The following is a 27,751-nucleotide window of genomic DNA, read 5'->3' on the forward strand; positions in this document are numbered from 1 at the left end:
ATGCAAACCGGATGGAATAGCATGCTGCTGCAAGATGCTGTGGTAGCTAGCAGGTTCAGTATGCCTTCAATTTTGAATAAATCCCCAACAGTGTAACCAGCAAAGCACTCCCACACCATCACACCTCCTCCTCCATGCTTCACGGTGGGAACCAGGCATGTAGAGTCCATCCGTTCACCTTTTCTGCGTCGCACAAAGACACTGTGGTTGGAACCAAAGATCTCAAATTTGGACTCATCATACCAAAGCACAGATTTCCACTGGTCTAATGTCCATTCCTTGTGTTCTTTAGCCCAAACAAGTCTCATCTGCTTGCTGCCTGTCCTTAGCAGTGGTTTTCTAGCAGATATTCTACCATGAAGGCCTGATTCACACAGTCTCCTCTTAACAGTTGCTCTAGAGATGTGTCTGCTGCTAGAATTCTGTGTGGCATTGACCTGGTCTCTAATCTGAACTGCTGTTAACCTGCGATTTCTGAGGCTGGTGACTCGGATGAACTTATCCTCCGCAGCAGAGGTGACTCTTGGTCTTCCTTTCCTGGGGCGGTCCGCATGTGAGCCAGTTTCTCTGTAGCGCTTGATGGTTTTTGTGACTGCTCTTGGGGACACTTTCAAAGTTTTCCAAATTTTTCGGACTGACTGACCTTTATTTCTTAAAGTAATGATGGCCACTCATTTTTCTTTACTTAGCTGCTTTTTTCTTGCCATAATACTAATTCTAACAGTCTGTTCAGTAGGACTATCAGCTGTGTATCCACCTGACTTCTCCACAACGCAACTGATGGTCCCAACCCCATTTATAAGGCAAGAAATCCAACTTATTAAACCTGACAGGGCACACCTGTGAAGTGAAAACCATTTCAGGTGACTGCATCTTGAAGTTCATCAAGAGAATGCCAAGAGTGTGCAAAGCAGTAATCAGAGCAAACGGTGGCTACTTTGAAGAACCTAGAATATGACATATTTTCAGTTGTTTCACACTTTTTTGTTATGCATATAATTCCACATGTGTTCATAGTTTTGATGCCTTCAGTGTGAATCAACAATTTTCATAGTCATGAAAATAAAGAAAACTCTTTGAGAAGGTGTGTCCAAACTTTTGGTCTGTACTGTACCTCCTGGAGAGTGTTCTTGATCTGGCCAACTGTTGTGAAGGGTGTTTTCTTCACCGGGGAAAGAATTGTTCCGTAATCCACCACAGTTGTTTTCCATGGTCTTCCGGGTCCTTTGTTGCTGAGCTCACCGCTGCGTTCCTTCTTTTTAAGAATGTTCCAAACAGTTGTTTTGGCCACGCCTAATGTTTTTGCTATCTCTCATATGGGTTTGTTTTGTTTTTTTAGCCTAATGATGGCTTGCTTCACTGATAGTGACAGCTCTTTGGATCTCATCTAGAGAGTTGACAGCAACAGATTCCAAATGCAAATAGCACAGTTGAAATTAACTCTGGACCTTTTATCTGCCCGTTGTAATTGGGATAATGAGGGAATAACACACACCTGTCCATGGAACAGCTGAGAAGCCAGTTGTCTCATTACCTTTTGTCCCTTAACAAGTGAGAGGCACATATGCAAACTGTTGTTATTCCTACACCGTTCACCTGATTTGGATGTAAATACACTCAAATTAAAGCTGAGAGTCTGCAGTTAAAGCACACCTTGTTTGTTTCATTTCAAATCCATTGTGGTGGTGTATAGAGCCCAAAATTTTAGAATTGTGTCGATGTCCCATTTTCTCCTAAAGGAAGCAGAGATCGACAAGATTTTGACCAAAAAAGAAAAAGAATATATCACCATCGACCACCCGAACACAGCAATTTTTTACCACCTACCAAAGGTACATAAAAATGAAAAAAACCCACCTGGCAGGCCCATAATTTCCGGAATCAACTCACTAACTAGCAACCTCTCACATTATGTAGATATTTTTTTACAAAAACACGTCACCGGCCTCAGCTCCCATCTGAGAGATTCAACACAGCTGATCGCACTCCTGAAAGAAATAAACTGGGACCCATCATATAGGTGGCTTACTCTGGATGTGGCGGCACTTTATTCAAATATACCACATGAAGCGGGCATCAGTGCAACGGACCACTTTTTGCAAACGGATGACCAACTGACTCCAAGACACAAACAATTCATCCTTGATGCAATTCGATTTATCCTGACACACAATGTCTTTGAGTTTGAGGGTAAAATCTACAAACAACGAAAAGGGACCGCGATGGGGACGCGATTCGCGCCAAACTTCGCCAATCTCTACATGGGTCGATTCGAAGAGGTATTTCTCAGCGACAATCACACCTGGACGGAATCGATTGTGCTCTACAAAAGGTACATCGATGACCTGATCTTTATTTGGAAGGGGAGCGAAGAAGAAGCCCAGACATTTGTGTCCTATCTAAATAATAACACTTGGAACCTCAGTTTTACTTTCACAAGCTCAAAGACCTCAATCGAATACCTGGACCTGGTTTTGTATTCCGAAAGCAATAGAATACTGACAAAAACCTTTTTCAAGAAAGTGGATGGTAACAGCTACCTAGATTACAAGAGCGCACACTACAAAAAATGGAAACAGAACATTCCTTTTAGTCAATTCAAACGGATTAGGAGGAATTGCTCCTCCACTAATGATTTTATCACGCAAAGCCAGACTATACGTTCTAGGTTCCAGAACAAAAATTACCCAAGAGGCATAATCGAAGGGGCCTTCAGGCGAGCATACGAACAGAGCCAAGAGGAGTGCCTCACAACAAAAAAGAAGGAAAATACAATGTTAGACCGTACAAACTGCAAATCCTCTTTTATCACCACCTTCAATCCCAACCATGGAACACTGAGGAACATCATAACTAAACACTGGCATATCCTGAAGGCCGACCCCTATCTAAAAGAAGCCATTCCCCCCAAGCCCCACTTCACTTTCAGGAGGGCCCGCACACTAAAGAATGCACTAGCCCCAAGTAAATTAAAAAGAATAAAACGCGCTACCTTGACCACATCCGAATGGTTCCCTAACCCTAAAGGGAGCTTCAAATGCAGCCATAAACTATGTAAGTGTTGCGATAACATCAGTAATCGTGTGACTATCTTCAGGAGTAACACCACAGGAGAAGAATTCACTATCAAAAGCCTCATGAATTGCGCCTCAAGTTTTGTGATCTACCTCCTAGAATGCGCCTGCGGACAGCAATACGTAGGTCGCACCACCCAAACCCTCAGAGAACGCCTAAACAACCACAGATGGAAGATCAAGCAAGGATATCTCCAACACAGTGTGTCCAGACACTTCATGGCCACCCACGACAAGGACCCCACCAAGCTAACCATCACGCCCATTGAACACATCTCCGACGGTTGTTCTGATAGGTTCAGAACTTTACAACGGAGAGAAATGTTTTGGATATACAAACTCCAAACATTGGAACCTTACGGCCTCAACGAAAGCCTGGAAAACAAATGCTTCTAATTCTACATACTACTGGACCACTGTCCTATTACACCTCTTCACCCTCGTATCCATATTCACCATATCCCGTCATCCAATCACATCACGCCCACCAAAATTTCATTCTCATTCCTTCCCGTTGCTCGCACTTCTCGTTCCCAACCTCTATCCCAGCATCCGATAGCCCCAGCCTCCCCCCCCCTCTTCACCCCTCATTCCAAGCTTATACCCCAGCCAGCGATAGCCTCAGGCCCCCCCCCCCCCATCCCCAGCATCATCTCAACCCCATCCCTAGACCCTAGACACCTTCCCCATCCACCATCACTTCCACCCCTTTTTTTTTTTTTTTTTTTTTTTCTTTCCCCACTCTACTAGCTCCGCCCCCTTAGGGCGGTCCCGCCATCGCTTCCCGCCAAAACCGGCATTAGCCCCGCCCATTCCGCCCCCTTATAGCCGGCCCAGCGTTCGCACCATAACATTCAGCCTCCAGACGCCACACGTGCCAGGAGCTAGAAGCAGCGCTCTCTCCACCAGCGGCTTCCACCCACCGGTAAGACCACCAGCACCTACCCCCCCTCCGCTCGCATCCCCCTGGACGTTAACCCCTTCATGCCATTTGCCCTCAGCTCTCATCATGACCACCACACCCCTAGTTCTTGCCTAGTACCTTAACCCCTTCATACTACTGGCCCTCAGCTCCCAGTAAATACACCACACCACAGTTCATGCTTTTTACTTTAACCCTTTCATGCCACCTAGTCCTCAGCTCTCATCAAAATCACTAAAACCACCACTAATTACTAATACTACCAGCCTAGAATTATATGTGTGGGTGCAGATTTTTATACTTATATACTTGTATATGTGTGTGCATGTGTGCGTATATATATTTTTATATACACATATACATTTTATTTTGTTTTATACGTATATATTTTTTTATTAATGTCCTGTTTTTACAAGTCATACCTAGCTCTCAACCTCTATTTACCAACTCCTTACAGCATTAACTGCCCTGCATTTACGTATTCATGTATTCTTTTATCCAGTCACGTCCTCATGAATCATGTGATCACTTCAATGTGTGTAACTTTGTGTATATGTGTGTTTTTTTAGACTTGAAAAAGGGGTCCGCAGAACCCCGAAACGCGTTGTCACTATAACAATAATAAAAAAACCATTGGTTTCTAAAAATACTCTGGTTGCGTTTTTGCGCCTACGGTCCACCCCTCCACTCGACCCCCGGTCCAGTGGAAATATATCCTATTAATCGACCCAGACGACGGCTTGGCCCCCGCCAAAGGGGAACGCGGACGGAATCGGCAGCATCAACCAGTGAGACAATCAGTAATCAGTCCTATCCACCTCCAGTCCAGTTGCACCAAACAATAGGTGCATCAACAACAGGTGAGCAATACCACTCTTCCTGTTGCTCCGGAGGCTCGATTCTTAACTTATTTACCCTATGAGCGCCTTTTTCTCTCCTTGGCCATTATCTACCATTTTCGATATACGGCAATTAATGATGCGCATATTTTTTTCGCAATACGTGCAACTTGTGACATCACTGCACTATGTCTGTAGCATGTATGTATGGATAGCATGTATGTATAGATTGATCTATAGCTACACTATAGATCAATCTAACCTACACTGACTATCTGAATTATATATATAAGTTAACTCTCTAATGTAATACAACAAAGCACAGAGCACAGCAATGACACTGCTGTCTCTTTCATAACTGCAATAAACTTTAGAAAATAGCTGCTGGGGAGGTTATTATATACTAAGGGGAAGGCAACTTTTCTATTGGTTGCTGGGGATGTTGCTAAGCTGTGAAAAAGCCTTCTCATTGGCCCACAAGCTAGAAGAAGGGAGGGATAATCACCTGATGGTTACTGTGTTAAAAAAAATAGAATATTTTTTATTCCGAATATATAGCACTATATTGTAAATATTCGCGAATTCTCAAAGTGCCGATATTCGCGATAAAAATTTGCTTTTCTAATATTCGCACTCAACACTAGTCTCTTCCTTCTAGTAAGCCCTGCTCTAATGATCCTCTACACTAGGCAGGGGCATTGCTAGGGTCTCAAAAGATCCGGGGCCCAAGCACCAATGCACATGGCCCAATTCTGTAAGTCGACCAACCAACCCCTAAGCCTGCTATAGCTATACAGCAGCATGTATCTCTCACATCCAGTTCCTCCCAGGTGAGGTCTCCTCTGATGTAGATCTTCTGTCATCATCTTCTCCATTCTGTCCGGACAACTTCTCTCAGCCGTGCCTCGTCTCTACAGAGTGTGACACACAGACATCTTAGCTTACTCATTTTTCTGTACCCCCAAATAGTATCCTTAAGAAAAATGAATGTCACCCATAGTAATAGTGCTCCTCATAGTCCCACCAATAGTAATTCCTTTCTAGAATGCTCTCATTAGTAATACTGCCCCTTACAGTGCCCCCAACTGTGATAATGCTCCCCAAGAGTGCCCCATTAGTTTAAGAGCCCTCCAGTATAAATAATGACATTACAGAGTCCCTAGTAGAAATAAGGCACCCCTATTGTTCCCCCAGTGGTAATAAAGCTATCTACTGACCCCTCAGTACCACCACAGTGCTCTTAGTAGAAATAATGCAGATCTATAAGTCCATCCTATAGAGCCCCCAGTAGTAATAAGAACGCCTATTATCTCCTGGATTTAAAATGCCCCCACAGTGCCCCGAGTATTTATAATGCCCCCTACTATTATAATGCTCGTCCTGAAGCCCTTCCAGTATTGATAATGCCCCCTGCAGTGCCGCCTTTAGTTATATTCCTCCATTTACTGTCCTCAAAAATTATAATTCCTCAGCCCCTCCACCATACAGTCCCATGTAAATAACATTATTTCCCTTCTCCGCCATAGAATGCCATGTACATACCATCACACCATCTCTCAAGCCCCTCCAATATACAGTCCCATGTAAATAACATCCCTTTCTATCTACAGCCCCCTCTAAAATACAGTCCCATGTAAATAACATCACACCATCTCTCCTGATCCCCTCAATATACAGTCCCACGTAACTAACATTACCCCCTCTCCTGCTCCAACATACAGTCTCATATAAAGAACATAACCCCCTCCCCAGCCGCCTTCAACATACAGTCCCATGTAAATATCCCCCCTCAATATTCAGTCTCATGTAAATAACATCACTGCCTCCCCCAGTCACTTTCAACATACAGTCCCATTTAAATAAAATCACCCCCTCCCCAGCCACCTGCAACATGTAGTCCCATGTAAATCACATTACCCCTCAATATTCAGTCCCATGTAAATAATATCACTCCCTCCCACAGCCGCCTTCAACATATAGTCCCATGTAAATAAAATCACCCTGCCACAGCCACCTCCAACATGCTGTCACGGAAGGTGTACAGGAAACAAGACAGTGCAAAATGAATATATGACTCACTGGATCCAAAACTAAGGAACAAAAGGGAGACCCCTGCATAAGACCTGGCACTCACCCTGACTGCTCAGCCTATGCGAAAATCCCAATGGTAGATGATCGCATATCCTTCTACCTCGACTGTATAACACCTGAACACCCTATAATAGTGAGGGGACACGACCACCGGCTCCCTACACTAGACACGGAGGGAGTCAGGGTCACCTGGGATCCAGCAAACAGAAAATGACAAATAAATGTACAGCACTTATCTTGTAGAAGACTGGAAAATAGGATCAGCATGCACACACACTCCAGGAAGTTGTATAGGCCGCACACTAATGCATTATGGGGGGGGAATTTAAAGGGATGCAATCAGTCCAACTACATGACAGCTGAGAGAGGCTAACGAGATGGGGAACTGAAAACCAGAACAAAGAAAACTCAAGGAGGAGGTTCTGAAAGGCTTCTGTCAGAGCTTCTCAGCTGTCTGGTTGTGACATATGCATTCCCATGTGAATAACATTACTCCCTCAACTTTCAGTCCCATGTAAATAACATCACTCCACCCCACTGTCCCATGTAAATACCTTCCCTCCATTCAGCCCTAACATAGAGTCCCAGTTAAATAACTACAACTCCCAACATAGCTCTGCCTCGCACACTGAGTAATCTACTCCTTCACTTACCTCTCCTCATGAAGCAGACCTCACCACAGCTTCTTCCCAGGACTTCTCTTCACTGCTGAGCCGTCCTCTCCTGCACTGGTCACATGACGGAGACATCATTGCAGGTCCATTTCAGCTTTACCCACCTCATAGCAGCGTCACTGAAGGGGAGTGCCTGGTACACTAAAGACACTCCCTTCACTGATCCTGTTACTGCCACGCTAACCCCCCGTCTGATCACGTGACGGCTCATGTGACTGTGATGTCATGGCTCCCCGATCACGTGACGGGTCATGTGCTGAATGGGTTGCAGCCTATGTGCAGCGCGGCTGTCTTTAAAAGGCCCACCTACACGGCATTACATGAGCTGCTGCCACAAGCCCGACTGGATGACTATCAGCTTCAGAGAAAGTAGAGGGCTGCGCTATGAGGGCAAAGTACTCCATTAGATTGACCAGATGTAGCCTCTGCCTTTGCTGTTAAGTTAAGGCTACTTTCACACTAGCGTTCGGGGCTCCGCTTGTGAGTTCCGTTTGAAGGCTCTCACAAGCGGCCCCGAACGGATCCGTACAGCCCCAATGCATTCTGAGTGGATGCGGATCCGCTCAGAATGCATCAGTTTGGCACCGTTTGGCCTCCGCTCCGCTCAGCAGACGGACACCCGAACGCAGCTTGCAGCGTTTTTGTGTCCGCCTGGCCGTGCGGAGCCAAACGGATCCGTCCAGACTTACAATGCAAGTCAATGGGGACTGATCCGTTTGACGTTGACACAATATGGTGCAATTTCAAACGGATCCGTCCCCCATTGACTTTTAATGTAAAGTCAGGAGTCCCTATTAATATACCATCAGATCGGAGTTTTCTCCGATCCGATGGTATATTTTAACTTGAAGCGTCCCCATCACCATGGGAACGCCTCTATGTTAGAATATACCATCGGATTTGAGTTACATCGTAAAACTCAGATCCGATAGTATATTCTAACACAGAGGCGTTCCCATGGTGATGGGGACGCTTCATGTTAGAATATACTGAGAACTCTGTACATGACTGCCCCCTGCTGCTTGGCAGATGCTGCCAGGCAGCAGGGGGCAGACCCCCACTCCTCCTGTAATAAACTTTTTGGTGGCCAGTGCGGCCCCCCCTCCCTCCCCAGTATTAATTGTAGACAGTGCGGCCCCCCTCCCTCTATATTCATCGGTGGCCAGTGCGGATTCCCAGTATTAAATATGACCAGTGCGGCCTCCCCCTCCCTCCCTTCCCAGTATTAAATATGACCAGTGCGGCCTCCCCCTCCCTCTATATTTATTGGTGGCCAGTGCGGATTCCAAGTATTATGACCAGTGCGGCCTCCCCTCTCCCCCCCTAATTAAAATCACACCCCACCCCCCATCATTGGTGGCAGCGGAGAGTACCGATCGGAGTCCCAGTTTAAATCACTGGGGCTCCGATCGGTTACCATGGCAACCAAGACGCTATTGCAGTCTTGGCTGCCATGGTTACTTAGCAATAAATACAAGCATTATACTTGCCTGAAGAGCTGCGATGTCTGACCGGCCGGGCGCTCCTCCTACTGGTAAGTGACAGGTCTCTGCTATAGGCAATGCGCCGCACAGACCTTTCACTTACCAGTAGGAGGAGCTCCCGGCCGGACACAGACATCGCAGCTCTTCAGGTAAGTATAATGCTTGTATTTATTGCAAAGTAACCATGGCAGCTAAGACTGCAATAGCGTCTTGGCTGCCATGGTAACCGATCGGAGCCCCAGCGATTTAAACTGGGACTCCGATCGGTACTCTCCGCTGCCACCAATGATGGGGGGGGGGATTTTAATTAGGGGGGGGAGAGGGGAGGCCGCACTGGTCACAATACTTGGAATCCGCACTGGCCGGCCACCAATGAATATAGAGGGAGGGGGGCCGCACTGGTCATATTTAATACTGGGAATCCGCACTGGCCACCGATGAATATAGAGGGAGGGGGGCCGCACTGGTTACAATTAATACTGGGGAGAGAGGGGGTGCCGCACTGGCCACCAATAAGTTAAATACAGGAGGGGGGGGGTCTGCCCCCTGCTGCCTGGCAGCATCTGCCAGGCAGCAGGGGGCAGTCATGTACACAGTTCTCAGTATATTCTAACTTGAAGCGTCCCCATCACCATGGGAACGCTTCTGTGTTTAGAATATACTGTCAGATCTGAGTTTTCCGAAGTGAAAAATCAGATCTGAAATAAACAGTTATGCAAACGGATCCGTTCTGAACGGATGCAAGCGTTTGCATTATAGGAGCGGATCCGTCTGTGCAGACACCAGACGGATCCGCTCCTAACGCAAGTGTGAAAGTAGCCTAAGTTTTACCTGTGTGAGGCAGTGACAGGCCTCACGGCTGCTAGGGGAGAGATATGGAAGGAGTTTCCATTTCTTTGCTGTCAATCAGCAGATCAGAGGCCGCACCAAGTGGAACCCGCTTTGCAGTCTCCGCTGGATGTGGGTGGCATTCAGACTTACACTCCTCTAGATGTCAGGAGTGTCTATATATATGTTCTGGATGCCTTTTTTGCCATATGTGCCCCACCTAGCTGATACTGCTTCATGGTGTATGGGGGGATACTAGTCCCTTAGTGGTTTGGAGCCTACTCTGTTTTTATACAATTATTGTAACACTGTTGTGTTCTCAGTATGCACTGCTTTCTATATGTGTTTTAATTGATATACCATCTTGTGTGTTGGCTATCCAATAAAGAATATTTAATTAGAATTACTCTTTGTGTGGCTGCTCTTTGAGCTATATAGGTGTTGATACCAAGTGGAACAATCAGTCTGGGATAAGAGCCCAGTCCAGACTGTTAGGAGGAGGTAGAGTCTGTGTGCAGCAAAAGCCTGGGAAGGCTCTGTACAAGTTGGCTCAGCCGAGCTGGCTGAGGGGCTACGTGGCTAGGTGTTAGCCTGAACTTTGGGGGACTCCGCGATGTCTTGGAATCGACAGTCGCTAGGCCAGTGTCAGGAGGACTTCTGGGCCAAAATCTCCCAAAGGGTACTGGACTTTGTTACAGCCTGGAAGTGCTGGATTGTTAGGCTGGGAAAAGCTGCATGTTCTTCCCGTGTGTGAACGGGGCTTTCAGTGAGGTAGGGAGTCCTCATGTTTAGTTACAGCCCAGCCGGGCAGGTGTTTTATTTGTATTGTTTGTTTTGGTTTTGCTGAGGTGCCAAATAAAAGCAATGTTTGGCCCCTAACCCTGTTGTCGATGAAGATCATTGTGAGAATGACCCCCGAATAAGAGGTGATCCCTTACACCTGTTATTTGCACTTTATCGCTTAATCTTTTGTTATTTCATTGCTGTATTTCATTGTTGGAAGTCCCCGGATGAGTTGGCCTCAGGCCAATGAAAGGCGTCGGGCAGAGTGGTACTGGGACATAGCTATATACTGCTTGATTTTCTGTGCATAATTACATGTCTATGCCTGAGCAGGACATAACATTTAACAAGGAAGGAAGGTATGTATGATACTATGTATACTGCATAGTGAGCCAAACATGGCATATAGAGAACAGGAAGGTGTCCACAATTAGATGGTTGGCCAAGATAAGGTCCTTATTAAATGTAGCTGAAAATGACAACTACATGACCAAGCTAATAAACAGTTTTGAAAAGCTGGACGAGCCGAAACGCGCCCTGTATTTATACTTTATATATGGAATAAAGAATAACATGGATTAAAACTGATACAGTTGCTGGGATTACCTGTTGAATCAAGCTAATAAACAGACGCTTATTTATATCAGCTAAAACCGGCGTGGCTCAATTGGGAGGATTAAAATAAATGGTACATAAGATATCGAATTGTTGAGGCCAGTAGGTTTGACGGTATTAAGTTTAAATATCCACCTGGCCTCATTTTGTAATAAAAGACTATCCATATCACCCCCTTTCAGAGATCTTTTAATGAGCTCAATACCATAAAACATGACAGATTGAACCCTGCCATCATGAGCTTTAGATACATGGCGAGCTAGCGGTGTATCCTTCAGTTTCTGGATATCTTAAATGTACTCGCCAATGCGTCTCCTAAATTCGCGTTTCGTTTTGCTAACATATTTGATGCCACATATACATGTGATTAGATACACCACCCTGACGGATTTACAATTAATGAAAGATAAAATGTAGTATATCTTACTAGAGGTCCCGTCCGTGAAGGATTTACCTTTAGCAAAATAGCAGCAGAATTTACAGGCTCCACAGGGAAACGTGTCTATCAGATGATTTTGTAGCCATGTCTCCTGAGATGGATTTTGACAAAAAACTATGTATCAACTGATCTTGTAGGTTTTGGCTGCGGCGATATGTAATTGCCGGATATGTGGGAACCATCTTTCCAATGTCCGGATCAGACAATAGAATGTCCCAATTATCAGTCAAAATTAGTCGCACCTCCCTGTGGGCCCTATCAAATGTGCCAATGATCCTAAAGGTCTCATCTTCTTGATCCCTAATTTTGGGAGCAAAAGTTGCTCCCTATTGGCGCAAAGTGAATGTTGGTACGCTTTTTTAAGGATAGATTGAGGATAACCTTGATGAGAAAATCACTGTTGCATATCTCTTGCAGCAGACCTAAAATAAGATAATCTGGAGCAATTTCTGCGAGCCCTCAAATATTGTCCTTTTGGTATTCCTTTTTTCAGGGCCGTATTATGACCACTCTCCCATTTTAGGAGACTATTGGCAGCGGTGGATTTCCTATACACGTTAGTGATGATCTGACCGGAATCACCAATAGCAATTGATAGATCCAGAAAGGAGATTTGTGCATCATTAATCTCTGAGGTAAAAAATAAACCCAGCTGGTTCTGATTGAGAGTCGCGACAAAATCCAGGAACTGTGTCTTACTTCCTTTCCAAAGAATCAATACATCGTCGATATATCTAATCCAAAGGAGGATTAGAGATGTGTATTGTTTCAAATCATCGCTGAATACATATTCTTTCTCCCACCAGCCTAGTTAGAGGTTGGCAAAGTTTGGGGCACATGGACTCCCCATTGCCACCCCCCTGAGCTGGTGGAAGATCTGCCCATCAAACAAAAAGATTTTATGTGACAGAATGAACTGTAACAAATCCATCAGAAATTGATTATGCCATTTGAGATGCTCACCTCTTTGTTTACAGCCAAGATCGTGTGGGATAGAGCTGTAAAGGGCCTCAACAGCCAGACTAGCAAGGAATGTGCCCTTGTCACAGTGGATGCCATTAAGATGCCCTAAGACATCCATAGTGTCTCTATTGAAAGCAGTGCAGGCAAGGAAATGTCCCTTTGCGTTGAGTGTTCAGGAAAGTCTGCCTGGAGGTTGTTCTCAAAGGCCCAATGTCTGATTTGACTAATAAGTCATTCAGATTTTTGCTGCGACGAGTACAAGGCAAAATCGGGTTTTGGAATTCCTCCACATCAGGGTAAGCCTTCCGTAGCAATTGCCAATGGGATCTAATGCTGTTGAGTATTTTGTTGGCTGCTGGATGGAAGGTGTGAACCAAGGCTAATCGTTTAACACGTTCAGGACCTTGGACGAGTATACTCGTCCTGGAACACCGGTACTTAGCGCTCCAGGACGAGTATACTCGTCCTGGCATTAAACTGTCACCATGTCTGCAGACATGGTGACAGCGCTGAGTGCCGGCTGTTACACACAGCCAGGCACCCAGGGTCAATGCCGAGGGGGGTCCTGTGACCCCCCGTATCGGCGATTGCTGCAAACCTGTGGTTTGCAGCGCTTTCTGTAGTTTCTGATCCCTGCCGTCCCTGACCGCAGGGATCAGAAACTTTAAAATGGCCAAAGTAAAAAAAAAAGTAACCCCCCTGCACCCCTGAATGATTTTATGTCGACGGGGTGCAGGGGGGCGTGTTGTGGGCGTTTGCGGGCGGTGCGGCAGTTGCGGGAGGCGGGCGGTGCGGCAGGCGGGATCGCGATCCCCCGCCCTCCTCCCCCTGAATTTTCATTGGTGGTCAGTGGTATACCAGAGTGTCAGCACATTGCTGACACTCTGGTATAAACGGCTGACATCGCCGCGATGTCAGCCGTTTCACCCTTTCCATACAGCAGTCCGTACGGACCGCTGTATGGAAAGGGTTAAGTCAGGGAGCTCCCTTTGCAGCCCCCAGAGGGAGGGAGCTCCCCTCCTTCCCCTTCCTCGTCTGCTCAGGCGTCCTGCTGTCCATGGTGCTGAACAGATCTATGCTAAAGGCATAGATCTGTTCAGACAGTGTAAGTAAAATACAGTACAGTACCCTATATAGTGTACTGTACTGCATTATACAGACATTAGACCCACTGGATCTTCAAGAACCAAGTAGGTCTGGGTCCAAAAAATGTAAAAAAAAAGTGAAAAAATAAAGATATTCAAAACACATTTATCACTGAATAAAAATGAAAAAAACAAAATACACTACACATATTAGGTATCGCCGCGTCTATAACGACCTGAGCTATAAAACGGTCATGTTACTTTCCCCGCACGTAGAACGCCATAAAAATAAAAAATAAAAATTGAAATTTTGCCCACCTTACTTCCCAAAAAAAGTAATAAAAGTGATCAAAAGAGTCGCATGTACGCCAAAATAGTACCAATCAAACCGTCACCTCATCCCGCAAAAAATGAGCCCCTACATGAGACAATGGCCCCTCCAAAAAAAAACTATGGGGACACTATAACATGATTTATTTATTTTCTAAAATGATATTATTGTGTAAAACTTACATAAATATATATTTTTTATACATATTAGGTATTGCCGCGTCCGTATCGACCAGCTCTATAATAATATCACATGAGCTAACCCCTCAGATGAACACCGTAAAAAAAAAAAAATTCTGAAATAAACAATTTTTTGTCACCTTACATCACAAAAAGTGTAATAGCAAGCGATCAAAAAGTCACATGCACCCCAAAATAGCGCCAATAAAACTGTCATCTCATCCCACAAAAAATGAGACCCTACTTTAGATAATCGCACAAAAAATGAAAAAACTATGGCTCTCAGACTATGGAGACACTAAAACATATTTTTTTTGTTTCAAAAATGAAATCATTCTGTAAAACTTACATAAATAAAAAAAAATTATACATATTAGGTATCGCCGCGTCCGTGACAACCTGCTCTATAAAAATAGCACATGATCTAACCTGTCAGATGAATGTTGTAAATAACCAAAAAAAAACTGTGCCAAAAAAGATATTTCTTGTTACCTTGCCTCACAAAAAGTGTAATATAGAGCAACCAAAAATCATATGTACCCTAAACTAGTACCAACAAAACTTCCACCCTATCCTGTAGTTTCTAAAATGGGGTAACTTTTTGGGAGTTTCTACTCTAGGGGTGCATCAGGGGGGCTTCAAATGGGTCATGGTGTCCAAAAAAAACTGTCTAGCAAAATCTGCCTTTCAAAAACCGTATGGCATTCCTTTCCTTCTGTGTCCTAAAGTGTGCCCGTACAGTGGGTTACGACCACATATGGGGTGTTTCTGTAAACTACAGAATCAGGGTCATAAATAATGAGTTTTGTTTGGCTGTTAACCCTTGCTTTGTAACTGGAAAAAAAAATGTTAAATGGAAAATTTACCCAAAAATTGAAATTCTGAAATGTCATCTCCATTTGCCAATAACTCTTGCGGAACACCTAAAGGGTTAACGACGTTTGTAAAATCGGTTTTGAATACCTTGAGGGGTGTAGTTTCTTAGATGGAGTCACTTTCATGGAGTTTATACTCTAGGGGTGCATCAGGGGGGCTTCAAATGGGACATGGTGTAAAAAAAAAAAACTGTCTAGCAAAATCTGCCTTTCAAAAACGTATGGCATTCCTTTCCTTCTGTGTCCTACCGTGTGTCCGTACAGTGGCTTACGACCACATATGGGGTGTTTCTGTAAACTACAGAATCATTGCCATAAATATTGAGTCTTGTTTGGCTGTTAACCCTTGCTTTGTAACTGGAAAAAAATTATTAAAATGGAAAATCTGCCCAAAAATTGAAATTCTGAAATGTCATCTCCATGTGCCAATAACTCTTGTGGAACACCTAAAGGGTTAACGACGTTTGTAAAATCAGTTTTGAATACCTTGAGGGGTGTAGTTTCTAGAATGGGGTCATTTTTGGGTGGTTTCTATTATATAAGCCTCACAAAGTGACTTCAGACCTGAACTGGTCCTTAAAAATTGGGTTTTTGAAAAGTTCAGAACAATTTCAAGATTTGCTTCCAAACTTCTAAGCCTTGTAACATCCCCTAAATGTAAAATATAATTCCCAAAATGATGCAAACATGAAGTAAACATATGGGGAATGTAAAGTAATAACTATGTTTGGAGGTATTACTATGTATTATGGAAGTAGAGAAATTGAAACTTGGACATTTGCAATTTAAAAAAAAAATTTGGGTAAATTTGATATTTTTTTATAAAGAAAATAAAAAAATTTTTACTTCATTTTACCAGTGTCATGAAGTACAATATGTGCCGAAAAAACAATCTCATAATGGCCTGGATAAGTCAAAGCGTTTTAAAGTTATCACCACATAAAGTGACACTGGTCAGATTTGCAAAAAATGGCCTGGTCCTTAAGGTGAAAATGAGCTCGGTCCATAAGGTGTTAATGTTATGGGGTCTTGGTGGATTGGGCTGGTCATGTATAAGTATTGTTTTCAAGGGGTAGCCTCAATCCAGAAAACGCTGTTATATTTCTGTGAGTCTTGTTTGGCAAGTGGACGCAGTCTTTACTATGCGTTTAATTTTGGTATATTTAGACCTGGGTACAGACCTTTTAATATGCAGTGTGTGAAAACTGGTAAAATGAAGGAGATTATTACGATCTGTGTAAGATGAAATAATAGTCAACTGGCGCTACACCATATAAGAGCGCAGCAGTGTAATAGCAGTCCCGTACTTGCTATGGAGGATGCTGTGCAGGCTAGCTGCACGGGTCCCAAATGTGTATATAAAAGTATAAGTGTAACACTGCGCGCTATCGATAGATCAGTTGAATGTATTAGAATGTACAGAATATAGTTAAAATAAATAGCTGGCAATCTGCAGAGTCATTTACCGCTCAGACATGTAATACCACAGGCGCGCTACAAAATGTCCAAGTCCTACCTTAAACGCACGTGTATGTGTGGAGGTGCAATGTTCTGCAGCGATCCTCTTCTTGTATTTCTCTGTAATAGCGCAGAAGGGGAAGCGGATCCAAGGGGAGAGGATGGCCAGCATAGGCTAGTATTATAGTTATATTACAATAGGTATTGGGAATATAGCCCCGGCCGGTGGCAAAAGTATTCCCGTTACCTGTGGGTTAATGCTCACGTCTGAGCGAGTGACGTCACCGCAAACTGAGCTACGGGTTGTAGTGGGAGTCAAACTTCCTACGCGTTTCGAGTACGGGCGGTACTCTTCATCAGGGAACGTACCTGCGCTATTACAGAGAAATACAAGAAGAGGATCGCTGCAGAACATTGCACCTCCACACATACACGTGCGTTTAAGGTAGGACTTGGACATTTTGTAGCGCGCCTGTGGTATTACATGTCTGAGCGGTAAATGACTCTGCAGATTGCCAGCTATTTATTTTAACTATATTCTGTACATTCTAATACATTCAACTGATCTATCGATAGCGCGCAGTGTTACACTTATACGATTATTACGATCTGTTGATTTGCGGTATAGGTTGGTACACAAAGTACCCATTGTGGATCTGCTAACTGTGGTGTCTAGGAAGTGAATGGTGTCTGGGTGATGTTGGATGGTAAACTGGAGTTCAGGATACACTGAATTTAAAAACACATGGAACAGTAGCAGTGAATCTAATGTACCTTCCTAAATGCAGAATATATCGTCGATATATCGTTTCCATGTCATGGCATGATTGATGAAGTCGGGATTTGAATAAAGGAAGGGCTCCTCAAAATGTGCCATATAGCAGTAAGCGTACGGAGGCGCCACGTTGGACCCCATCGCGGTCCCTTGTAACTGTAGGAAAAAATCATTGCCAAACAAAAATAAATTGTTGTGCAAAACTATCTGGAGTAGATCAATACAAAGAGATATGACCTCCGAGCTGTATGTGGATGTCTGAAGGAGGGCTCTGACCGCCTCTATCCCCTTGTGATGTTGGATGGATGTGTAAAGACTGGTTATGTCCCAAGTCACCAAAATAGTATCTTGTTTCAAAGGGGCAGATTATCAATAAGTTCAAAAAAGGAGGATGTGTCAAGCAGATATTAACGTGTATTTTTTACCATAGGTGTCAAAATCTTTTCTAAAAAGATGGAAAGGGGGACCAGAATGGACTCAGTTGAGGCTACAATCGAGCGACCTGGTGGATTATTGAGGTTCTTGTGTATCTTAGGTAAAATGTAAAAAACTGGAGTTATTGGATGTGCATTGGTCAGAAAAGAGATGGTTTTGTCGTCAATTATGTTGAGGTCATGATAATGTGTCAGTGTGGTATTTATTGTTGCTGCAATGTTGGTAGTAGGATCATTACGTAATCTGCAATATACACTAGGGTATTCTAGCTGACGGTAGATTTCCCTAATTTAAGCATCTCTATCCATTATGACCAGTGCACCCCCTTTGTCTGCTGCTTTAATGATAAGGTCCCAAGGAAAGGGGGCAATCGCGTAAAAATACTTAAGACCAGAGAGGCATTCTGGATGCACAGATTAGATAGCCTGGAACCTAAGGGGATGAATAGAGAGTACGAGATTCAGAGTCTCACCTAATGCATTGGTGGTTTTGTTCTACTTGAGTTACCGTTGCAACCTGTTTTTTCACTCAATACTAATTTTGGTTTTCATTTATTGCAGATCACATAGAATGGCTTTAACCCTGGTGCCACCGCAGACTCTGTATCCTTTTGGTATTATTCTATTCCATTTCATCTGTGTTTACCACTATCCCCTTCATTCACTTTTATCCAGATTTGTATCCCCCTTCATTCTTTACCTTTCACTCTCTTCCCTTGTAGCCACTCCCCTCTTTTTCCCCCTTTTTTCCCCTTTCATTCGTATCTGCTCAAATGCTATAATTCTTTCTTTATTTTCTTTCTCTTTAAAAAAAACAACATTTTTTCTTTTTTTTTCACTTTTATATCTTTTTCATTTGTCCATTTTTTCATTTTTCCGTTGTTTCATTTTTTCCATATGTTCTCCCTTATATAGATGCTCATGTTATTGCTTTCTCTCGCTTTATTTTGTTATTGTCTACATTCATTTCCCCCATATTTTAGTCACCCCGCTTGTTCTGAATACTCCTTTATACGTATAGTTAACGGCACATTCAAACAGCGCATCACGGAAGCGTACCCTTCCGGCTTGATTTCTTCTGCACTATAGACCTCAAACAGAGGGCTGGCATGCGCACTTGAGGTCCCCAGATAGACGCGCCCGCTTTATAAGATGCCGGCCATACCGGCACAACATGGCATCCTCCTGTCGTGCGGCAGCACACCTTAGAAATCCAGCCATCTCTTTAACGCCTTCTAACCTTCCTGCAGAGCGGCACCAGGTAGGCCAGTAGCCCATAACATAAATGTCTCTATATTAACTCTATGATTCCTTGCTTAACTATTCATGGTCTGTTCTCTCCTTCAAGTATTCCATAGTCCTTCTGTTACAATGTAGTTGTATAAATGGGTTGCCTTAACCAAGGTTGCACAGCATTTGCTTTGGTACAGCATTATCCACGTCCTTTTTATCGCAAGACTATACACCATCGGTGTTACTGCGGATCTCAGCCCTCATGTGACTACATGTTTTATTTTAAATTGCTTTCTGCCATGTTACATTTACTTGATTGTTGTATGTACATACTACTTATTGTATTGAATAGAAATTCATTGATTTCCACGGACCATACTACGGATCTAAATAATATTTCTTGTTTCATACTGAGCTGTATAACACCATGTTTGTCATGATGTGGAATACTGTCATTCACTGTATATATTTTTCTGTTTGCACTTCAGTTTGAAAACAGCCTTGTAGGCCGAAACGTCACGTCTAAGCCGCATAACTAATAAAATTCACTAATCAACAATACCTACTTATATCTGGAGTTTTTTGATCTTTGTGTAACGGGGTAGGAACCCTACTTCCAAGGACGAGGCTCCATAACTGCAGCTTGCACCCAAGCCACTGTTTACATTGCACACAGTAACAAGCTGGTTATAATCATTACCAGGCTGTGTTACATCAGACAGGGTTGTTTGCTGTTACCAGTCGGTCATTACTGTTACCAGGCTGAGTTACAGTAGACAGAAGAGCCGTGTGTTGTAACAAGCTGGTTATAAACAGTACCAGGCAGTGTTACGTCAGGCAGAAATCTGAATTGACGCCTCCAACATTGCAGTCATCTATTATCTTTTGGTCCACACTCTATACTAGCTTGCGGACCTAGGACTTGCAATGTGTGTCCCTGTTGTTACTATGGTAGATCTGTCATAGTTTACCATCAGGGACAGTCACAAATTTTAGGCATATATTACAAACGGTGTGTCAGTGTACATCTACTGATACGAAGCGATCACCACAGCTTTCATTGGCAGTAGCTTTAGATCAAAGCTCTACCATCTGAGCTGTATATGCCTTTCCAGTGCCTATTGTGTCAGAATTAATTGGGTGCATACCCTTTATCTTTTATATTTGGATACTTGTTGATCCCCAGCGTAGAGGAACATTAGAGGAGGGCTTACACCCTGGCAGACGGCCTTCCGCTTCCTTTTGGGTATATTATTTTAATGATGTATTAAAAGTTAAGTCCTAATTAAGGTCACCCACTAATTTAGTTTTTCTTGTATTTATTATTGGGTACACATTTGTTGATTATTGAGAGTGACCATTATCTCCCCATGGTTATTTAAATATATACCACTACATTAACGCCACTATTTTCCCAGGTCACTTTATGGTGATTCTGCATGTTTTGACGCAGGGCCATGGTGCCAACATTGGCACCTTGGCTACTTTTCACCTTCTGCCCACAGATTTGACAAATGGCCTAGATGACATCCTCCGTCAGCTTGATACAAGAACATTTCCACACCGGCGAGTATGGCATTTTTCCCCACCACTCCATGCTGGCTGCCGCTGCCTCCGGGAACTCGTGTAGACAATCTACCTCGGGCACGTTTGTCTCCAGACCTCACACTACTGCCAATCTGTTACTCGCAGCCATGCTCAGCCACTGCCTCACGTGCAAGCTGTCACCCTCATTACCTGATGATGATGATGAAGCCCCCTCTTCACCCGGCTCCTACGTGCAATGGGCTACATCATTATCCACTACTGTCTGCACATCACTAATGATGCAAAGAAAGTATTGTGGAGTCGCACTCACCAGAACTTGTGGTCATCCAGAATGCAGCAGCCTGCCTGGAGTCCTAGCTCCATCAGGGCTCCTGAATGTACAGTCCAATGAATGAAGATGGAGGCAGCATGTCCGGTACAAAAAATACCTTTATTGGGAGCCGCTTAGGTGAACAAACGTGCAAAGGTAGTTACGTTTCGGCTAATACATAGCCTTTATCAAACACCATGTGTACTCGTTGCTAGGGACACGCACAGAACCGTCCATCTACATCTCTGCTGCCAATGCAGGAATCCCATATCTATGCACCAGAGATCAAAACGGAGGGGGAACAGCACTTCAATCAGGCGCCACATGGACCGATATCATACCCTATGTTGCACGTTTTCAGCACGTCCTCCAGCGATCAGAGCGCATCACTGGGGAGGCGGGGCCATGCAATCACATGTCCATCGCTAGTCACATGGTCGCCAGCAAACACGCCCAAGCGACCATAGTGACGTCGAAACTCCTCCCACTCCCCATCCAGTCAGCGCATCGTTGCTAGGGACGCGCAGAAAGCTGCCTGCCCATGTCTCTGCCGCACATGCAGGGGTCCCATACATGCACGCCAGGGATCCTAACGGGGGGGGGGACCACGACCAGTTCTTCAATCGAGTGCATCATGAAGCAATGTTGGCTGGAATAAAAATAGTGCATGTAAAATAAGTGAAAAAACTGATATCAATTAAAAACACTATACAGATAGCAGATTCATGTAAAAGTCACTAGGGTCACCTACACATTCCCCACATAGAAATCCAGATTCATCCCAAAGGGCTGGAGTGCCCTCATTTCAAAGATCCACTTCAGCTCCTTTTTTGCCTGGGAAGAAGGGGGCACCCATAATGCCATGCAGATAGCCAGGCCCTGTGATGTCACAGCTCTTTAAAAACTCTCCTCCTGCCTGGTCTCCGCCATTTTCCAGTGAACTTAGTGCAGGGAGAGACGTTACAGGCAATAGGAACAGTGATTAGGAAAGACTATAGTCACAAAATATTACTATTGAGCAGTTCAGGGACAGCGATAGTGATAGTGTAGTGATTTAATAGGGAGGCATTATTGACACTATAGGGAAGAGAGCAGGGACCAATAGAAGAGTGTAAAGCTTGGCTAATATGAGCTATTCTATTACACCTTACTGCACTAATTGGGGTTTAAAAGTGTTTTAATACTACTGAGTATAGGTTGTTTGCATTATTTTATACATAGGTAATTCCATTAATCCTTGATTCTGTTATTGGGGTGAAATAGCGGCTTGATACTACAGATTTTAGGGTGGTCATGTTCTTTTATACATAATTCAATCTTCCTTAATTGTGTAATTGGGATGAAACTGTGGTCTGATACTACAGATTTTAGTAACATAGTACATAAGGCCGAAAAAAGACATTTGTCCATCCAGTTCGGCCTGTTATCCCGCAAGTTGATCCAGAGGAAGACCCCTCTCTTGTAGCTATAGCCTGTAATATTATTAAGCTCCAGAAATACGTCCAGGCCCCTCTTGAATTCCTTTATTGTACTCACCATCACCACCTCCTCAGGCAGAGAGTTCCATAGTCTCACTGCTCTTACCGTAAAGAATCCTTTTCTATGTTTGTGTACAAACCTTCTTTCCTCTAGACGCAGAGGATGTCCCCTCGTCACAGTCACAGTCCTGGGGATAAATAGCTGATGGGATAGATCTCTGTACTGACCCTTGATATATTTATACATATTAATTAGATCTCCCCTCAGTCGTCTTTTTTCTAAAGTGAATAACTCTAATTTTGATAATCTTTCAGGGTACTGTAGTTGCCCCATTCCAGTTATTACTTTAGTTGCCCTCCTCTGGACCTTCTCCAGCTCTGCTATGTCTGCCTTGTTTACAGGAGCCCAGAACTGTACACAGTACTCCATGTGTGGTCTGACTAGCGATTTGTAAAGTGGTAGGACTATGTTCTTATCACGGGAATCTATGCCCCTTCTGATGCAACCCATTATCTTGTTGGCCTTGGCAGCAGCTGCCTGACACTGGTTTTTGCAGCTTAGTTTGCTGTTTATTAAAATTCCTAGATCCTTTTCCATGTCAGTGTTACCGAGTGTTTTACCATTTAGTATGTACGGTTGACTTGCATTTTTCCTTCCCATGTGCATAACTTTACATTTATCAGTGTTAAACCCCATCTGCCACTTATCTGCCCAAGCTTCCAGTCTATCCAGATCCCTCTGTAGTAGTATACTGTCCTCATCAGTGTAAATTACTTTACACAGTTTAGTGTCATCTGCGAAAATTGATACTTTACTATGCAAGCCTTCTACAAGATCATTAATAAATATATTGAAGAGAATAGGCACCAATACTGACCCCTGAGGTACCCCACTAGTGACAGTGACCCAATCTGAGTGTGTACCGTTAATAACCACCCTCTGTTTTCTATCACTGAGCCAGTTACTTACCCACATACAGATGTTTTCTCCCAGTCCGAGCATTCTCATTTTATATACTAACCTTTTATGTGGTACAGTGTCAAATGCTTTGGAGAAGTCCAGATATACTACATCCATTGATTCGCCGCTGTCAAGTCTAGAACTTACCTCCTCATAGAAACTGATTAAATTAGTCTGACATGACCGATCCCTCACAAAGCCATGCTGATATGGCGTTATTTGCTTATTTCTGTTGAGATGCTCTAATATAGCATCTCTCAGAAAACCTTCAAACAGTTTACCCACAACAGATGTTAAACTTACCGGCCTATAGTTTCCAGGCTCTGTTTTTGGCCCCTTTTTGAATATTGGCACCACATATGCCATGCGCCAATCCTGTGGGACATTCCCTGTCAGTATAGAGTCTGCAAATATCAGAAATAAGGGTCTGGCTATGACATTTTAGGCTGTTAGGCATGATTTTAGGCTGTTTATGTTCTTTTATACATAAGGAAATCAGTTAATCCTTGATACTGTAAATGGGGTAAAATTGCGGTCTGATACTACATATTTTAGAATGTTTACATTCTTTTATACATAAGTATATCCGATAATCCCTAATTGTGTAATTGGGGTGAAATTGCGCCCTGATACTACAAATTTTAGGGTGGTCACGTTCTTTTTCACATAATTCTATTCTTTAATCCATAACTGTGGTGAAATAGAGGCCTGATGCTACAGATTTCAGGATGTTTATGTTCTTTTTCACATAATTCAATTCTTTAATCCCTAATTGTGTAATTGGGGTCAAATTGAAGCCTGATACTACAGACTGTAGGGTGTTTACGTTATTTTATACATAAGTATATCTGTTAATGAAATTGTGGCCTGATACTACTAATTTTGGATCATATACATATATATATATATATATATATATATATATACATACATAAAAGTACATCCATTCATCCTTGTTTCTGGGGTGAAATTGCGGCCTGATGCAACAAGTTTTAGGGTGTTTACATAGTTTTTATACATAATTTAATTCTTTAATCCCTAATTGTGTAATTAGGGTAAAATTGCAGACTGATACTACAGATATTAGGGTGCTCAGGTTCTCTTACATATAAGTACATCCATCCATCCTTGTTTTGGGGGTGAAATTGCACCCTGACACTACTACTATTTTACCCTTACAGTACAGTATATCTAACAAACAGATGCCAGATCCTTCTAAGGGAACGTGCCGTGGCCAAAATGTTTTTAGAGCTAGCAGAAGTAGCAGCAGAAGAAGTGGGTTGGTAGCAGCAGACAGACCAGAGCAGCCAGTGTCATCCAGCGGTCGTGTTTTAACCAGCAACCCAGTTCTACTTGAGTGGTCGACTCGGTCTACAACATCATCTCAAGTGACATCAGACACCCCCAGCCAGGAGTCGTGGGTTCCTCTGACACCACGCTTAGTTGCCATGGTCCGAGAACAAGCTCTATGCCCCCACCTGTCCTGAACCTGCCTTTCATTTTCTATTCCTTCTGCTCGGGAAATATTGTATGCTCTCAGCGCAGCTCTGCTTTTCAGGACCAGCTTATTGACCAGCTTTTCAGGACCAGCTTATTGAGGACAGTCAGCAGCTACTGGCCAGTCAAAATGTGGAGGAGAGATCTGCTGCTTCTTCTGGTAGGCGGGCAAGTAGCAATGATGTGAGTTGCGTGGGAGCAGGTGTTGCGAGTGGTTAGGCACGTGGCCCATAGACTGGTGAGGGTGACATTAGTGATGTGCAGTCCAATGAATGAAGATGGAGGCAGCATGTCCGGTACAAAAAATCCCTTTATTGGGAGCCGCTTAGGGCTCCTGAATGTACAGTCTAATGAATGAAGATGGAGGCAGCATGTCCGGTACAAAAAATCCCTTTATTGGGAGCCGCTTAGGGCTCCTGAATGTACAGTCTAATGAATGAAGATGGAGGCAGCATGTCCGGTACAAAAAAATACCTTTATTGGGAGCCGCTTAGGTGAACAAACGTGCAAAGGTAGTTACGTTTCGGCTAACACATAGCCTTTATCAAACACCATGTGTACTTTAAAAGATCCTGTTTAAAAACCCTAAACCACACCCACTCTCACAAATGTGACCAATTGCCCACTCAGTAGATTACTCATTCTATGTCAGGTGTATACATATGTGTACATTAGCAATGTCATGGTATTCGCCCACATAGGGCATAAGATCCAGCCACCTACATACCTTCATGGTGCACATTTCTAGCGCGTTCTCCAGCAGTCAGTGCGCATGTCTGGGGAGGCGGGGCCATGTAATCACATGCCCATCGCGAGTCACATGACCGCAAGCAAAATCCGCCCAGGCGATCATGGTGACGTCGGCACTCCTCCCAGTCCTCACCCATTCAGCCATTCGTTGCTAGGGACGCGCACAGAACCGCCCATCTACATCTCTGCCGCCAATGCAGGAATCCCATATCTATGCGCCAGAGATCAAAACGGAGGGGGAACAGCACTTCAATCAGGCGCCACATGGACCGATATCATACCCCATGTCGCACGTTTCCAGTGCATCCTCCAGCGATCAAAGCGCATCACTGGGGAGGCGGGGCCATGCAATCACATGTCCATCGCCACTCACATGGTCGCCAGCAAACACGCCCAAGCGACCATAGTGATGTCAAAACTCCTCCCACTCCCCATCCAGTCAGCGCATCGTTGCTAGGGACGCGCAGAAAGCCCATGTCTCTGCCGCACATGCAGGAATCCTATACATGCGCGCCAGGGATCCTGACGGGGGGGGACCAGTTCTTCAATTGAGTGCATCATAAAGCAATGTTGGCTGGAATAAAAATAGTGCATCAGGCCGCAATTTCACCCCAGAAACAAGGATGAATGGATGTACTTTTATGTATGTATATATATATATATATATATATATATAAAATTAGTAGTATCAGGCCACAATTTCATTAACAGATATACTTATGTATAAAATAACGTAAGCACCCTTGTTAAAGATGGGTGAATTTTATTCTATATTTTGTATATCTAGGATTGTAATGAGTTAACTTTTTCTACTTCCAAGTGCCCACCCACCCCCCTCTTTGTTTCAAGACTGGAGAGGAGAGAGAGGGGGGCAAAGAGCTGTGCTGTGAGAAGTGTCTGATTTCTCATCTGCCTACAGGTGTTCCATAGAGTGTCAGGCATTGCCTTATGCATGAACAGGTGGAATGCATAAGCCAATCATATGGCTTGATGATATGTATATATTATTCACTGCCTATAGAGAAGCACCTCTTTGAAGTGTCACATATGACGTAGGCAGTATTCTTGTTAGAATAAACTCCATTACAAAATGGCGATGGTAACCAGATGTTTACATTAGTTCACATTCCAAAGTGGTACTCACTGCGCAGATGTTGAAGTGTTATCTCTGTTTCTCTTATCACTTTTTCCTTTTTGACCAATGAAACAATGTTTTAGCCTCAGAGAGGACTGCCCTCTTCTGAAGATTCATATACGCTTAGCCCATGTAATAAAGTTAGAGATTGCTTTGACCAACTTCTGTGTCAGTGTCCAGTCTCTCAGCCACGCGTGGATATTAACCCCTGGGGGGGGGGGGTACATTGATCTGGAACACCAGAGTGTATCTAAAATGCCCTAATTTAGGGTGGTTTTAACACCCTACAGTCTGTAGTATCAGGCTTCAATTTGACCCCAATTACACAATTAGGGATTAAAGAATTGAATTATGTGAAAAAGAACATAAACATCCTGAAATCTGTAGCATCAGGCTTCTATTTCACCACAGTTATGGATTAAAGAATAGAATTATGTGAAAAAGAACGTGACCACCCTAAAATTTGTAGTATCAGGGCGCAATTTCACCCCAATTACACAATTAGGGATTATCGGATATACTTATGTATAAAAGAATGTAAACATTCTAAAATTTGTAGTATCAGACCGCAATTTTACCCCATTTACAGTATCAAGGATTAACTGATTTCCTTATGTATAAAAGAACATAAACAGCCTAAAATCTGTAGTATCAGACCACAGTTTCATCCCAATTACACAATTAAGGAGGATTGAATTATGTATAAAAGAACGTGACCACCCTAAAATCTGTAGTATCAAGCCGCTATTTCACCCCAATAACAGAATCAAGGATTAATGGAATTACTTATGTATAAAATAATGCAAACAACCTATACTCAGTAGTATTAAAACACTTTTAAACCCCAATTAGTGCAGTAAGGTGTAATAGAATAGCTCATATTAGCCAAGCTTTACACTCTTCTATTGGTCCCTGCTCTCTTCCCTATAGTGTCAATAATGCCTCCCTATTAAATCACTACACTATCACTATCGTTGTCCCTGAACTGCT

The 27,751-nt window shown here is 43.5% G+C and overlaps 1 long non-coding RNA gene across 1 annotated transcript in view; it reads left to right on the forward strand.

The window, feature by feature from the left end:
- LOC122928599 overlaps positions 1-19,643 on the forward strand; it is a 39,638-nt gene extending 19,995 nt beyond the window's left edge. The window contains exons 2-4 of the long non-coding RNA XR_006387901.1: positions 17,846-17,950; positions 18,411-18,452; positions 19,263-19,643. This is a non-coding gene — a long non-coding RNA (uncharacterized LOC122928599). The remainder of the gene's footprint in view (positions 1-17,845; positions 17,951-18,410; positions 18,453-19,262) is intronic.
- Positions 19,644-27,751: the final 8,108 nt, after the last annotated feature.

Source organism: Bufo gargarizans, chromosome 1 (assembly GCF_014858855.1).
Source record: "Bufo gargarizans isolate SCDJY-AF-19 chromosome 1, ASM1485885v1, whole genome shotgun sequence".
NCBI lineage: Eukaryota > Metazoa > Chordata > Amphibia > Anura > Bufonidae > Bufo > Bufo gargarizans.